The 16,154-nt window shown below is 36.5% G+C and overlaps 1 protein-coding gene and 1 pseudogene across 2 annotated transcripts in view; one reads left to right on the plus strand and one right to left on the minus strand.

Moving 5' to 3' along the window:
- Xpd (general transcription and DNA repair factor IIH helicase subunit Xpd) overlaps positions 1-16,154 on the plus strand; it is a 94,049-nt gene that overhangs the window by 61,549 nt on the left and 16,346 nt on the right. The window lies entirely within an intron of this gene.
- LOC136777635 (putative nuclease HARBI1) lies at positions 678-4,593 on the minus strand (annotated as a pseudogene).

The following is a 16,154-nucleotide window of genomic DNA, read 5'->3' on the forward strand; positions in this document are numbered from 1 at the left end:
CTTAAAGTTAGTATTAAGAAGTCTCCTCTGCTCCAACATGAGCTAGAAAACTGTTGTTCTGCTATCCTTTACTCTCCCATGCCCCAATGCCTATAATGCCCTCTCACTCTAACCTTCCTGCTGAGCGCGACTGTTTACGCGAGGCTCCTACCGTCCCCCTACCGCCTATCCCCGCTGAACGCCCCACCAGTTCCTTCCCGTTACCGCGTCGCGCCGCTAGCGCGCCGAGCGGCGATCGCCCCTGACCGCGCCACTACCGACCCATCATTGCCGACCCCGCACCGCATCGCCCTGCCCGAGCAGCCACCAAGCCATGTAGCATACGACGCCGCTGGAAGAGAGATTGAGAAACCCAGGGAACAGTGCGAATGCGGATCATAGTCAATATTACCTCTGATAATTGGCTCGATGATCGAGAGCATGCGCTGTTGCCCTGCTGATTACTAATGTCCTAGGAATTAGGAAACGGACCCGGACCCTTGGACAAACGAGGAATTAAGGACCGGGCCACTTCTGCCGGCAGTGAGGACTGCCAGATCTTTTCCTGCTATCGTACGAGTCGGTTGGACACCGATTGCGCTTCGTGATTAGCAGATCGCACGTCGAGGACTGTGAAGTTGATTGGGTCGTCGCGGGATTATTGGGGAGCACCGACTTCTCATTCCTGGCCCCCATCCTTACATTGGTTTCGTGCGGAGTTTTAGAAGAGTGGCGACGCGGGAGGAAGCCGAGAGACGTCGCCCTAGCGGTTGAGTCCTTTTTCCCTGCTTTTCTCCCTGCCGTCCACCTTCCCAGTTAGTGCCCTCCCTGAATTTGACCCTGCCCACCTCCCTCAAGTCCTCCCTTCCCTCCTTAGTGATAAGACAATTGGTGTAACGTATAATAAGTGTGCCAGAGCATCGCGGGAGGCCCCTGCTTTGAGTTAATATTAGTGGTGAATAAAGTTAGTGTTCCCGGACTAATTGTTTAGATTATTTTTAACCTGGATCGATTCCACCGGTTACAATATATATATATATATATATATATATGTAATAGAATATTTTACAACACATCACAAATTAATAAAAATGTTGCAGTAGAACACAGTTGATGTATTAACTTTTAACTGCATATAATAATTACTTCTTAAATATCTCTCATTTGCAAACGTGCACAAATTAAATCTCTTTTTGTTACAGCTGTTTGGAGTACATTGCAATTATTGCTTTGTAATGAATAATTTTCATGAGTATCCGCAGCATTTACATCATTTATATGTAATTCATCGTTTTGCATGATACAGATGTTATGGAGCACACAGCATGCAAGTATGTGCATAGGAATAAGGTCTGTACGATTCATTACGAATAAATTTAGGAGGCTACGGAATCTTTCTTTTAAAAGACCAAATGCCCTTTCGATATAGATCCTTGCAGACGAGTGGCAAAAATTATAGTTTTTTTGTCGTTGGGTGAGATGGCCGTTATCTCTGTAAGGAACAAGAAGGTTTTCGTGAAGCTTGTAAGCTGAGTCACTAACTATATGGCTGTCATTGGGAAATTTTTCAAGATCACCTAAATAATTTTGAATCTCCGACTGCCTTAAAACCCGTTAATCATGCACCGATCCTACCTGCCCTGTGTAAATATGGGTGAATCTGCATCTTTGGTCACAAACAGCCTTTAAAAAAAATGGGACAAAATCAAAATTTATACTATGGTTTATACGTCTTCAAACTTAAATAATTTTAAATATATTTAAATCCAGGAGGAATAGCACAATTAGGTATGATTCCACCTACATTATAAAGGATTCAAATATTAATTTACATACTTGAAGCTGTATTGAATGATATCCTTTTCGATTCACATACAAGGCAGGATTATCTTTCGGCGCAGGTATATGGATGTGTGTACCATCTATGGCACCAATTATCCTAGGAAAACCACTTATATTTTTGAAGCCAACTGCTATTTCTTCAATATAACTTCCTGATGGCCACTTAATAAAATTAGGTGCTATTTTTACGAGTGCGTTAACAACACGTCGGGTAACGTACAGCGATGTACTTCTACCAACGTGGAATCTTTCACATATGGATCTAAAGAAAAGGAATTAACTACATGCATAAACCCATTTTACCTCTAAATATTTCAATTTATCTAATTGATTGCTAGAACGTGTTACGACATTGTGTATGTTTTGTATGATGCATTAAAATTGTTTTTACATTAAAATCAGCGAGATAATTATAATCTTCCATGTAACTTTTTCTTAATAACAATAAAGAATGTTATTAAGAGAAGCTGAAGGCTATTACATACATTAAACTTATCTTACCTAAAGGAATCAGGAGTACCAAGTCTCCATAGGGCAAGAAGGAATTGGGTACGGGGACAAATCATAGGAGCTCCAACTATTTTTCTTTTTAAATCATATTCAATCATGCTTAGAATATGATTAAAAGTTTCAGGATACATTCTAAACCCTTAAAAATAATTAATAAAATGTTGCAATAATAAACAAAGAAACATGATTTAAAATTTTTATTATCATGAATTATGTATACAAGTTATCATAAAATAAATAGCTTGAGGTATTTTCCTTTCGACTTTTATTGATAGATGGATCTTATATATATTCTATAGCAAATTGAAATGAAAATGCAGTTAGTATTAATATATGAATTCTTTTGTTATTATTTCCGTATTTCATGGCAGTATAAATTGTAACGTGGTGGAATCACGTTACAGAAATGTACACATTTTTTAGTTCTTCTCAGGTCTCCCCCTTAGTGCCTCCCGTCCCCTTGAGTATGCTTGTGAGTGAGTGAGTATAGATGAACCTTCCGTGTGATGGTAATGTAGTTACCCGCTTAGGGATATTGTAATTGCCATCCACGGAAGGAGAGTAAATGTTTTTAGGAAATGGTATGATTGAGGATTGAGCGAATGTTTCTAGGTTGTAGTTTATTTAGAATTACATATTATATTCCCAATGGTAAATTTTATTAGTAGCTTCTAAGACCGATTCCCCTGCTCCAACAAGAGCTTGAAAACTGTTGTCCCTCTATCCTTTTCTAGCCCATACCCGATCCACATAAGTCTATCTCCCTCGCACCCATTGTCCCGTCCGCGTATGTTTACGCGTCGCTCTATCCTTCCCCTTACCGCGCTTCGCGCCGCGAGCGCCTAGCAGCGTAGTCCCCAATTCCCCTTACCGCGCTTCGCGCCGCGAGCGCCTAGCAGCGAGTCCCGTCCCCTCTCCTTACCGCGCTGACGCCTCGCGCGCCTAGCTGCGTTCTCCCCTGTCCGCGCCACTACCGACCCATCGTCGCCGACCCCGCACCACATCGCCCCGCTGCCGAACCACGAAGCCATAGTGTCGTCTGCTGCTAAGGACGATCACGCAGGATTCTCGCGCAGGAGCTAGCCAGCCGGCTATCATGCCAAGTATATGGGTGATTAGCCGGAACGGCGAGAAATATGGATCGCGGATCCATACCTAATTAATGATTGCTCCCTGGATCCCGATCATAACCATGACACCCCGGAATGAGGGGAATAATTGGGAGAACGGAGAATATCCGTCAAATTGGACTACATCTTGTTCTACTCTTGGAGCATCAGTACGTGGTTTAGAACAGAGAGCTGGGTCGTCGCCGCGAATATTGAAATTCGGCGTATTTCAATATTGCGGGCCCCAGCCATCGATTTAGCAAAGTTTTCTGTGGAGTTCTCGTGGCGGACGTCGAGGGATCGTTGGACATCGCCGTCGGAGCCACGGAGGATTTTCCCTGCCCTACTTCCTTCTCCCTTTTGCTTTTCCCCCTGCCGCCTTCTAGCCGTTGCTTTCCCTAAGTTTTCCCCAGTTTTCCTTTTCGTTTAGCGGTTAATGAAATCATTGTGCGCGTATAATAAGTGTACCAGGACATCGCGGGAGGCCTCTCCCCCCGAGATTTTATAGTGGAAAATAAAGATTGTGTCCCCGGATTCTTTTTGTGTAATTTTTGGTATTTTCCAACCCGGAATCCTTTCCGCGCGTTACAAAATATAATAAGGATCTCCGGTAAAGCGAGATAGGTCATGTTGACGTCATTAGGATTAATTTTGCTACTGGTATCCTTTCTGAATATGTTATTAAAATTAAAAAATCTATTAGAACTCCTAAAGAAATGAAAAATTAATTCTTTTTAACTGTAGTATATAATATGGAGTTCCAAAACTATCCTAAGAACTTTTTTGTACTCTAGCTGGGAGCATGAAATTTAATTGATTATCACCATTAATTATATAGTAATCGTATTTTTTTTACAGGAGCCAACAATACAGCCATTTATACCTTACTTCAAAAGGAATTATTCACAATTCCTATAGTTTTTAAAAAGAATTATTTAATTAAATACCTGAAATTGCATTTAAATTGGTCCTTGGTAAACTTGGTTACCACCTCTTCGACATACTTCTCTATTCGCGGAACGTATAATTTTTGCTTATAATTGCTGCATAAACCCTGCAGCAATTTAAAATTAATTTCATCATCTTCTGAGGATGATGATGAATCCATAATTTCATCAACTACTGCTACAATAGCAGGTATTTTTGGAGTCATGGAATCCATTTTTAAAAGTAGCGCTACCTTTCGTTCGGAGAGCTATTTCAGCGCTATAGCTGCTATCTGCTATCAACGCACTACGTCGAAAGCAATAGCAATCGTAGTGCGGAATTATGACGTCACCACTACAAAAAATGACGTCACGGTAGCATTTATTAGCGCTACTTAGCACCTCCCTGAACACTTAATAGCACTGTGTAGCAGCGTTGCAAAGTCCGCCATCTTGAATAGTACTACGCTCTATAGTAAGTGAATTTTGATATAAGGAATGCAGACTGCACAAAGTATACTGCCAGCGGAAATACGTCAGTCGCCATCTTAAATGCAGAACGTAATATATCAAAAATTATATATATTATATTCACAGCCTGTCACCGTGAACGGCATGAACGAAGACAAATGTTAGTATACTGAAAAATAAAGTGTAATAAAGAAATAAGGAGTAGTGACAGCTTTGATCTATCTGACAGCTGAAGTACTTATGGTATAAGGGAATGAATAAAATAAAAATGCTTTTCCTAAATTGGTCAAATATAGCCATTAATTAATTAGATTTGGTAATAAATACACAAAATGCGTTTTATTATAACAAATGAGTTGAGGTAAAATAAACTCAATGTTTTTATATTAATCTGTTAACAAATGCACTTTTTTTATTTATTATTGAGTCCAATAAGTTAATGGATATTAAAAAAAAAGTTCCTTGTAATGAAAAAAAAAATGAAAATATTTTAAACTTCACCAAGACTCGAACCCGAGCCCACCGCATGACAAACGGCAACCTTACCGCCTACGCTACAGCGCTCACTTGATGTACCAAAAGCAAAACAGCCTTTTAAAGACTGAATACAATTCTTTCATTAACTCGTCATAAACGATCAAGAATTGGCTGTAATAATAAATACATTTATCTACACAGCATTATTGTACCAAATTTATTGTTTTTAATTTGAAGCATACATTTTGCATGAAGATATGATAATTTAAGGGTAACCATTCAGTACTCTAAATACATTAAACTATTCATATGCTCATCTATCATAAATTATACCATTACACGTGTAACATATATTATAATATTATTTAATTAATTTATGACAATGGCGCATATGAACAGCTTAATGTATTTAGAGTACTGAATGGTTACCCTTAAACTATTGTATCTGCATGCAAAATGTATGCTTCAAATTAAAAATATAATAAATTTAGTGCAATAATGCTGTATATATAAATGTATTTATTATTACAGCCAATTCTTGATCGTTTATGACGAGTTAATGAAAGAATTGTATTCAGTCTTTAAAAGGCTGTTTTGCTTTTGGTACATCAAGTGAGCGCTGTAGCGCAGGCGGTGAGGTTGCCGTTTGTCATGCGGTGGGCTCGGGTTCAAGTCTTGGTGAAGTTTAAAATATTTTCATTTTTTTTTTCATTACAAGGATTTTTTTTTAATAACCATTAACTTATTGGACTCAATAATAAATAAAAAAAATGCATTTGTTAACAGATTGATATAAAAACATTGAATTTATTTTACCTCAACTAATTTGTTATAATAAAACGCATTTTCTGTATTTATTACCAAATCTAATTAATTAATGGCTACATTTGACCATTTTATAAAAATTATAAATCAATTTAGGAAAAGTATTTTTATTTGCTTTGAGTTTTTAGGTAAACGCAGCACCACTTCACATGGATGACACTTAAAAATGTCACGGTTAGCGGTAGTCGCTCTTCTTCTAAAGCCAATGTTGCCTGAAGTCCAAATCACACCTATGCTGACCAGGCATAGCTGTGTTTGTACCGTTTCCCTTCAAATTTTCTATACTGCTGCTGGCTAGCGCTTATCTTTATTTTTGTTGCTAAAAGCTTGATTTTGGCATCACTGCCTTGTAAAACTTTTAGTTTGCTAATAATAGCAGAGGCTTAATTTTAAGAGATTGCAACATATAGTAATTAATATAGATACAATTGTAAAAAGAAAAAAAAAAATTATTTTACATTTATTAACTTTAAATAAAATCCCACAAAGTACTGTAAAATATCTTACATTTTATATTATATATCTAATCTGTCAGCTGCTTTATTTTAATATTCATTTCAATTATCACAGTTTGATCCTCAGCGATGACACAGTAACCACATTATGGTGAATCTATTCTTTTTTTTTAATGTTCGATCCACATAGCTTCATCCTCAGCAGTGATACAGTATACACACATTAGTATAATTTAATCTGAAACAAAATCCCACAAAGTACTATAAAACATCTTACATTTTATATTATATATGTATTCTGTCATTTTCTTTATTTATTATTGTATTTACCCAAATTGCTGACTCGTTTATTTTAATATCTGTCTCAATCAACACAGTTTGATCCTCATCAGCGATGACACAGAAACAACATTATGGTGAATCTATTCTTTTTGTTTTAATGTTCAATCCACATAGCTCCATTCTCAGCATTGACATAGTAAACACTTCACTATAATTTAATCTGAAACAAAATCCCAAAAAGTACTATATAAAATCTTACATTTTAAATTATAAATGTAATCTGTCAGCTTCTTTATTTGTTATCGTATTTACCCAATGTGTTGACTTGTTTATTTTAATATTCATGTCAATTAACACATTTTGATCTTCAGCGATAACACAGTAACCACATTATGTTTAGTCTATTCCTTTATTTTAATTTTGAAAATCCGCATAGCTCCATCCTCAGCACAGTGACATAGTAAAAACATTGCTATAATGTAATCTGAAATAAAATCCCACAAAGTACCACAAAATATTTATATCTTAAATTTTATATTATAAAATTTATTGTTACACTTATCTAAAATGTTAAGTCCTTTATATATTTATAAAAATTAATTTTATGTACAGTTTACAAATTTCGTCACTGTATTTATTCACTTATACCATCAGTATATCAGCTGTCAGTAAGATTAAAACTGTCACTTTACTCTTTATTTCTTTACAATATTTTATATCTTGTGACATCTTCTGGGGGATATATGGCTTTAACTGTTAGGAGCATGACATCTTGTAAGACACTTGTATACACCTGAGAATTCATTTTAGTGTCTATTTCATGAAGCTCTCCAACACCATATTTGGACATCCATCCCCAAAAAGCTATTGATATCCTACAACTTCTATCCCTAAGAAGAACATATTTTTCTTCCATCCTCTTGTCATTTGGCCTCCAAACGTGTAGTCTCCCTTCCGCTGTGGAAACAAAAACTTTTTCATCAGACCAAATCACATAATCCCAGAAATCATGGCGTACGCTTAAATGTTGCAAAGCAAATCCAATTCTTTGCTCTCAATGGAAATCTGTATGTTTTATTTTCTTGCAAGGTCTATGACAATGAATCACCTCTCAGTGCAAGATGTTACGTACAGTCCTTGCTGTAATATTTGCATTTAATTCGTTTAAAATCATGCTTGAGGGTTGAAAGGGATCTTTTTCAATTGAATTTATAATAATTCTTTTACCAGCATCTGATATTTTTTCAATTCCAGAATTACTTTTTCTTCTATCTGTCAGTCCTTTAAGCCCATTTTGTTCGTACCTGGTTAACCATTTACTGACAGTTTTTCTGGAAACATTTAATTTTCTTGCAATTTCGCAATAATTATACCCCTCATTTCTCAATGCTATTAATTGACCCTTAAATATTAATTCTTTTTGTTGGTTGTTCATTTTGCACTTGTAAATAAACGAGAAGCGATTTTCTACAATCGACACGATGTGGTTTGTCATTTGTTTTGTTTTATTTTCTTTTGTTTAAATCTTAATAACAAAAGTGAGAATAACAGATTGTAAATGATATATTGTAATTTAATAAATAATATAACAACATTATAATATCCATGAAATATTAATTTTCAATTACTTAAATACCAAATTTATTAATAATAATAATAGCTCTTCTATTTTGATTAAGAATTTCAACCTTCATAAAGAATAAAGTAGAAATATTATTTTCCATAACTTTTTTCCATGCTCTATCGATTATACTTTTAAATAATAAACAGCAGTCATAACGGATACAGTTTTACTTTTACTTAAAGTTACGCTAATAGCCTTATATCAATGTGCTACCTGCTGTAAACTTTTTAAATAAATTAATTTAAATGAAGTGAATCTTGTTTATAAAACAGCTTGATTTAAATTTAATATGTATTATTTATTAAATAAAAGTGATAATATGACAAGAAAATTAAGTATACATAGAAATACATTTTAGTAAAATAAATAAGTAAATGTTAATAGTTATATATCAAGACAGCAATTTTCAAACAATGTAAGAAAAGAAAATCATCTAATCGAACAATACAAGGTACTATATATCGGTTTGCCAAAGAATGCGTACTACAGAATTTATTCTTCTTAAAGTCAGTGTAACAGCAAATCTATAACCACTTAACCATGCATCTGTACTTTAAAAACAATACTTGTTGTTATGGAAGATAGAAGAATGAATACGTAGAGACTGACCCCGGGATTCATAAATGAAACTTAAGCTCAAGTTCAAGCTTAAGACGGGTAAAATCTATAGTCTACGTAACACACCTTATAGGTTTCAAGGTGAGCTTGAACTCAAGTTCTGTTTATGAATCCCGGCCTGAGTAAAGATGAATGATCGGTAATTATGCTTTTCCATTTACAGCCAGGCATGTCCCGTCCTTGATATTTTTGTGATGTAAATGTATAATATTGCTGATTTGCAGAATTTCATGAAGCAGGAAAGAGGAAACAATATCTCTTTCAAAAGATGTGTCCAACTGTCAACATTTTTCTTCTTTCTAGTTCTGCTCATATAAATAATTATTTCTTTCATAGTTACCCATAAATTTCTGAAACCAAAAATTATAAAACAATTTAACAAAGCAATATATTCTTCTTCTCTTATTGTTGTATAATTCCAATACTCATCTGATGGTTATTCCTTTCTTCAGTTTTCAAACCAAAAAGCTGTTTCTGATGCCAAATATAATAAATAGTATTTTAACACAATTTTCAATGTTCCCCTGTGTGTATTTTCTTTACATTATTTTAATTCAAGCTAGAACAATACTTTTCCAAAATATTTTGGGGCCAGATGTCACATTTATCTACTGTTCGTTGAAACGTACCAACCTAAAATTTTAGTGCTATAAGATAGTATAGCTAATCATGTAACAGTCTGAACCTAGCTGAAATGTAACCGAATCAATTTCCCGCACTGTCCGAAAGCACTGAGAGCCGGTGTAACGGAGCAATTTAGGCAAGCCTCATGTACAACATAGCGAGTAAAATTCTGAACATGGAAATTTGGGTTGGCAGCAGTGATTATTAGGTATAATGACGTCATTTTTCATAGAATCATATTTTTGCCAAATGGGTAGTACACGAGACTTTTGACAGGTCCATTTGTTTACATTAATATCTTTTTAACAATGTTAAATGCAAAGCATGTGTTAACAATTGGTGAAGTAATGTATTTAATAATTATCATTACGATTTGTAGCTGACAAAATGTAATGAAATGTTATTACTGAATAAAATAAATTAAACCTTGATTTTGTGTGTTTTTAATTAAATTATAACTGTAGATATTGTTATGTTAACATGTAAAAAAAATGAAAGTTGCCGGTTTTGTATAAGAATTATATAGGGCAGTGCTTTATAATTAATTTTGAAGCGGTGTGATAAATGAAAAAAAGTTTAATTTGTTGAAAGTGAATTTTATTAAACTCTTAAAGGTGTTATGTAATTTAAAATTATCTTTTAATTAATATAAATATTTATAATTCTATAGAGCGATAATTACATAAAGGTATTGTTTCCTGGTTTCATGAAGATTTATTGGTGTAAAAGGACCACAATGGTATTACGTCAGTCAAAAGAACTGGCCAAAAACTAGGAATAGAAAAAGTACAGCTTTGTAGTCTTATTAGATATAAAAATTATATATTGAAACCAATAATGAATATTATACTGTTTGTGTTCAATTAGAACCCAAAAGTGCCACCAATAAGCTCGCTACATCCTTGAACCTGCCAAAAGTCTCGTGTACTAACCATTTGGCAAAAACTGATTCTACAAAAAATGACGTCATCTGGCTTTTCAATCACTGCTGCCAACCCAAATTTCCATGTTCAGATTTTTACTCGCTATGTTGTACACTGTGGATGTTTACGTTCAGTGATCTGATCCGGGTTAGGGTTTACTACAGTCGCAGTAATACAACTTTTGAAAAAACCCTAGATTAACCCGGATTTGGTGAGGAGGCTTCCGCGTGTGGATCTGATCGGGTCTGGGTTAAAGGGGTTAAGGTAGGACGTATTCCGACGTGATTGAAGTGTCAAAAACGGACAAGTGACCAATAGCAATAGGTTTTACCAAAAAGTTAAAGGATTTCCATTTATTTGAACACTGCTTTCCATTAACTAAATATCCTTTTTTACCTAATTCTGCAGCAATTACCTCCCATATTTTTTTTTGACCAATATTTTTATTTTGTATTATATTTTTATTTTTCCTTATATGTTCCAACAACAATTTTGTGCTTCCAATTGTCCAGGAATATTTATTCAGATCTGTCAAAAAAAAGAAAGTATTAATTAAAATATTTCCTTTTAATAAAGTCTAATGAAATTAAGATTTAATAATTAATGCAAATACACTTTTTTCACTCCAATGTTTTGGGTTGTGCAGGAAATTAAAGTATAATTAATAAAACTGAATACTTTACTATTTTAGTATTCTGTACTAAATTTAAACTTTACATACCTACATATCTATTGTGAGCGTAGTATTGATCCATCTTTATTTCTGAAAAATTTTAGTAATTAATTGCAAATATACAGAAAATTTATTGCCATTTAAATACAATAAAAATAAGATTAAGGTTATCATTTTAAATATAATTTAATTCTTCTTAATTTTTTATTTTTACCTGATGAAATTAAAAAACTACGTGATAAAATGTTAATAATAAAAGTTTATAACTAAGTTTACCTTTATTTGCTTATTGAAATTTTACCAATGCTGTTTTGAATTTCGATCACGTCTGAGTACGTCCTACCTTAATCCCCATTAACCCGGATCCGATCAGATCCACTCGCGGAAGCATCCTCACTAGACTCGGATCCATCTAGAGTTTTTTCGAAAGTTGCAGCTCTGAAACTGGGTCAACCCTAACCCGCATCAGATCACTGAACGTAAGCATCCTGCATATATTTAATACTACTATATTGCGGGTTCCCTATCTCACTGCCTGCACAGATGAGGGAGCAAGACTGAAGGACAGAAAACTAACTGCCTCTTTGTTTAGTAGTACGAATACGTCCTTATACGCATGCGTCACGTCAGTATGTATGTGTTGTAACCGGGGTCACAAATAATCCGAAAAACTCAATTATTGTCTGTGGAAACCACTTTATTCCACGAACTCTCAAGGAGGGGGCCTCCCGCGATGCTCACGCACACTTATTATACGCGTATACACTGTTTTTTCGGGTTCTCACTCGGGGTATGCGGGGAGGGAATTATTCGGGGGCGGATGAAAAAGAAAGGGGGAAAAGGGGTGAGCAGGGGTATACGGGGAAAGACTTTGGGGGAACACGGCAACGACCACTCCGACCACGATCTCCTAACTCCACAAATCCCACGTCGGGACCACTCAATAATCCGAAGAAGGGGCCCGTATTTAAAAGACGGAGCTCCTTTCAAAATACGGCGACGACCCTTCTGTTTCTCTTACACAGTAATTGCGAGAGAGCTCGGCGCGGCGAACGGTCCTAATTCTAGAACAGAAGTGGCCCGGTCCTTGGTTCTTCGTTCGTCCTGGGCCCCGGGTCCTTTTCCTAATTCCTAGGATTTCATTATTCTTCAGGGCAACAGCGCATGCTCTCGATCTATCCGTCAATTATCACCTATCAAATTGACTGGGATCCGCATTCGCACTGTTCCCTGGGTTTCGTAGCGTCTCGGCTATCCGTGTCGTCTGCTTCGTAGCTTGGTGAGGTCCGGGCGGGGCTCTGCGGTGCGGGGGCGGCGAGTAGTGGTCGGGGAGTCGGGCGGTCGGGGAGGCGGTAGCCGTGGCGCGGGGATGGCGCGGGCACGGGAGATCGCAGCTCGGCGCGCTAGCGGCGCGGCGCGGTAGAGGAAAGGAATGGGTGGGGCGCTCAGCGGGGACTTGCGGTGAGGGGACGGTAGAAGCCTCGCGTAAACAGTCGCGCTCGGCAGGAAGGTTAGAGTGAGAGGGCCTTATAAGCAATGGGGCATGGGAGAGTAAAGGATAGCAACAACAACAGTTTTCTAGCTCATGTTGGAGCAGAGGAGACTTCTTAATACTAAATTTAAGTAAAATAAAATATTCTTAATTCGAATAAGCCTATTTACATCTAATCCTACAAACATTCGCCCAATTCCCAATCATACCATTTCCTAAAAACATCTACTCTCCTTCCGTGGTCGACACTTACAATATTCCTACATCGGAAAACTACATCGTCGCTCCACGGAAGGTTCATCAGGCTACACACACACCTACACGTTCATACCGGGGGGATCGCAGGAGGCGCTAAGGGGGACAGGAGAAACTAAAAAACCTATGCATTTCTGTAACGTGTATTCTACCACGTTACAGTGTATATATATTAATTCTGCTTACTTTTTTCCATCTTTTCCAGTATTCTCACCTGTCACTGTAGAAAGTTGTTGAGGTTATTGGGATAAATATATATCTATTTAGATAAGTATTATTTGTAGATTGTATAATTTATGAAAGTATTTAATAAAAAGATAAATAAAAGTACATTTTGTAGTAAATGGAAAAGCTGAGAAAGAATAAAAATAATATTAAAAACTGCTACTCAATATAAATTTATTGATGTTTAAAATGTACAAGTTTCGTGTATTTTTGCCTTATAAATTCATCTTTTGCAGACTTAATTTTACATTCGTGGTGCATACGTACATTAATGTAATATGTAAGAATTAATTTCATAAGTTGAAGCTTATGATTATCTATAATATCTTGTGACATAATGTGATCTGTCATCAGCATAGTATCAAAAATGTTAGGAAGTTTGTTTATTATTTTATTAATTAAAAACTGTTGTATGTTTTTAACTCCGCTATTTTTATATTGTCTAATATAATTTTCAGCAACTTTGCAAATCGTAATTAAATCTTTTGACGGACTTTTATATGATCCATAACTTTTTAATTTACTTAATAACGGCATATCTTCAACACTACCAAAAATCACAGTTTTACAAATTTCACAGTCAATACTTTTAAATATTTTACTTGCAACAAATCCAGCTATATACTCAATCACATTTTGTACATATGGTGATAGCTTACATAATTGTTTAACGTAATCATGATCCCACTCTGGATCAGATTCAATTGAATTGTTTAAAGGACATTTAATATTTTTTTTGTCAGCAGAAACATGTAGAATATTTATGTCGTCGTATAAACAGTTGCCAGTTTCAATTTCCTTTATTTCATGCCTAACTAAAAGTCTTTTATATGCTGCTTTAAATTGTACAACATTAGGATTATTATTGAATCCTCCTCTACTACGAATTGCGCTAAAAAATGTTTCTAAATAGTCCTGAGATAATTTATATGTAAGCAAATAATCTTGTCCTAGCGCATTAAGTTTATCAAATAGGGGAAATATATTTCTTAAAGCTATTATTAAGCCCAAAAATCCAGTTTTTCTATTAGTATTTAACAGAGACATATCTTTTGTGTCCTTAAAAGAGGCTACATATTTTTCAAAATTAATAGCATACACTTTTAATTCGGCGTATGTGGTTTTATTAATTGGACGATCGTACCTCCGTTTGGAAAACCGATTTTTACAATTTAAAATATCGATAATATTATTAATATTTAAACAAAAGTTACTTGTTTCTTCGGACCCTTTAAAATTAGTTTTCGTTTGATCTAAATTAACCAAAAATATTAACGATTTAGCAACGCTTTCACTTAAAGTTTGAAAGGCAATTTTTACATTCATTTTATTGTTGTGATAGTTTATATGCTTCTTTGTAAGTTTATTTGCTGTTTTCAATCCTTCTTCTTCTTGTAATTCCTGAATTTTTGATAAATATTCCCATTTTATAAAGTTTTTACCACATTTAAAAACCTTTTTTTCACCAAAAGCATTTCGCACCAATTTTACCATGTGGGAAATATCTAAAAAAATATAGCACTGTTCATTGGTGGCAGGATTTATAAAAAAAGGTTGAAAATCTGTAGGATATGCAAATTTTGCTCCCAAACATGTAGCCATACTAATATTTGATGATAAACCATCAAAAGTAATTGAATATATTTTTACGTTAATGTCATTCAGCATGTGTAAAGCTTGCTTAATTAAATTTGACTTTTGTAACGGTATTTCCGTCAGTGTGAGGGGCCACTCACACCACGGGTTTTCCCATTACCTTCGCCCGTCCTTTCCTGTCGGTATCAGGGCGCCAGTTGGTCAGTTGGGTGGCCAACAACACTACGTTATCAGTTGGGTCCTTCGACCCCATTCTTTATGTATCTCATACGGCCCTGCGGCCATGCATATGGACGGTAGCGGTAGCCAGGGTCGCTCAGTATGCTAGGTCGTGGAGAGAGGGGAGGGTTCCTTACGGAAGTCCGAGCCTCGCAGACCTGCCTGCTGAGGGGCATACATTTCTTCCTCACCACCCACACACAGGTGGTGGTGAGGAGTGCGGGAACATGCGGTATCAATTGCCAAAGCATAGAGTTTTGCCAGGAGCGGACCACCACGGAGGCAATGTTCGCGGCCCGTCCAGCCATAGCGCAAGCCTATGGGATTACGGAGGGCACCGGGACATATTCCAACGGGCTAACTACGCCCCTGCACAACCCACTATGCATTGGCCGGTATCCAGTCGTGACGTACGTGCAGGCTGGCCTATAGCACACGCCTCACGTACGCGAACCGACCCATGGCTGCTGAGTGCCGCGTCACGCGCTCACCAGCACGCACGGACACATCAGCACAGTCCCATGGTCGCGTTCCGACTGACTGCTATGGCAGTCTGCGCACGACATTCGCGCAGCCTGCTTGACGCGCGTAACCAGCGTTCAAGCCAGACTCGATGTTCTATTTCCCCTCCTCGTGGGGACTTATAGACACTGTCATTGTTTTAGGACTCCCCGAGGCCGCTTCTCCTTATCTCAGGTTGCCTGGGTTGTTTGGCATGGCCCTGCCTTACTTCTCAGGACAACCTGGACATCGTTTACTGGAGCGCCGGTCTTTTCATCCGGGCCTCTGCCTGTCAACGGGGTCTATCCTTGACGTTAGCTATAATCCACTCGTGAGCCTATCTCACGAGTCGGTAACGTAGGGATTAATAATATCCACTGTTCGGTAGCTTTTATGTTCTTTATTCGGTATCTCGTATACGTAACGGTGAACTTCGTTACACTTTTCTATGGCTGTCAAGTTTTTTTATTAAAAAGTACCCTATTGGAATTTTCCAATGTTGGTTTAAAGCAACGACCATTAAAACCA

Source organism: Prorops nasuta, unplaced genomic scaffold, assembly GCF_024137725.1.
Source record: "Prorops nasuta isolate Cenicafe-Biocafe unplaced genomic scaffold, Cenicafe_Pnas_1.2 PNAS00011, whole genome shotgun sequence".
In the NCBI taxonomy this organism is placed as follows: Eukaryota; Metazoa; Arthropoda; class Insecta; order Hymenoptera; family Bethylidae; genus Prorops; species Prorops nasuta.